The sequence below is a fragment of the Octodon degus genome, unplaced genomic scaffold (assembly GCF_000260255.1).
Source record: "Octodon degus isolate 3935 unplaced genomic scaffold, OctDeg1.0 scaffold00211, whole genome shotgun sequence".
NCBI classification, from domain to species: Eukaryota; Metazoa; Chordata; class Mammalia; order Rodentia; family Octodontidae; genus Octodon; species Octodon degus.
The window spans coordinates 4,433,869-4,435,334 of NW_004524787.1; the positions used below are offsets into that span (position 1 = coordinate 4,433,869).

Here is a 1,466-nt window from a genome sequence, read left to right on the forward strand (position 1 = left end):
CACATGGTTTGCCAAATCGAAGCATCTTCAGCTCTAGCTTGTCCTCATTAATTTGAAAATAGAATGCTTACATGAGACTGCATCTATGCTGAGTGGAGGGCAGGCATCTCAGAGCACTTGGTAGCTTCTCCATTTCCTGTGTGACTGGCTCCGTGTGCCACATTCACCTCACCAGCTGCTGGCACATCACCGGCTGAGGGACTGCTGAAGTGCTTCATATATTTTTTGATCCTTTACGGATATAGATGGTTTCACTTTCTTAAAAGCCTCTTCAAAGTGCATATGACAAATCCTGAGCTCACTTTTCCATTTCCATGCTGTTCTTTCGCCATTTCCTGCCTCAGGGCACAGTGAGGAGCTACTTGTACTAAAGCAGAGAGATCTGCACCCGAGTAGCAATCACAGCGAAGGTCACTAGCAATTGCTTCCAAATTTACATCTGCAGCCAGTAGGGGATTGGTACCATTTTTTTGTAATAGTTTTTAAGATGGCAAGATGATCTGCTGGGGGTGGCAAACCCACAAAGAGTGTTCTGTCCAGCCGACCTGGGCGCAGAATTGCAGGGTCAATGATCTCTGGCCTGTTAGTGGCTGCCATGATAAAAACCTGCTGCCGTGATTCCAGACCGTCCATCTCTGTAAGCAGCTGATTCACCACCGGGACACTTGCGCCAGTCTCTTTGTCTGACCTTTGAGGACATAATGCATCCAATTCATCAAAGAATATCACACAGGGTGCTGAGTTCTTGGCACGTTGAAAAACCTGTCGTACAGCTCGTTCACTCCCACCAACATACATATTTAGTAACTCAGGGCCCTTGACAGAGATAAAATTTAGTCCAGACTCATTCGCCACTGCCTTTGCCAACAGAGTTTTCCCACAGCCAGGAGGACCAGCAAGGAGGATTCCAGCTGGAGTGACCAAGCCGAGAGCCTTGAACTGTTCTGGCTTACGTACCGGTGCCAGTATTGCCAGGGTGAGCTCTTCTCTAATATCTTCCAGGGCACCAATATCTGCCCAAGTCACATTAGGAACAGTGACAAAGCCTTCTCTTTTGGCAGAGTGTTGGACTGGGGCAAGAGCAACAATGAAGTCATTCAGTTCCATACAGAGTCCTTGCATCTGCTCATCTGAGAGGGGATCTTGGTCTCTTAGCAACAACAGCAGCCTTTGGAATTCATCCTGGGTTTCAGGAGTGGGCTCTGTCTCTAGCTTTTCCCCCGGGCCACCTGGGCCCTCAGAATCTCTCTTCTGCTGCCTCTGCAGCGCCAGCAGGGCCCTGTTCACTGCACACACAGCTGCCTCTCAGCAGAGTGCCATCAGATCAGCACCAACAAAACCTGGCCTGAGGTGCGCTGTGACAAAAATTAAATGTTTCAGGAAGTCTGAGTTTTCGGCACAAAGTCTGAAGTATTTTTTCCCTGGAAGATTCATCTGGAATACCTAGGCAAATTTCTCGGTCGAAC

General features: G+C 48.5%; 1 pseudogene; it reads right to left on the reverse strand.

The window, feature by feature from the left end:
• LOC101575141 overlaps positions 1 to 1,466 on the reverse strand; it is a 25,841-nt pseudogene continuing 24,375 nt past the window's right edge.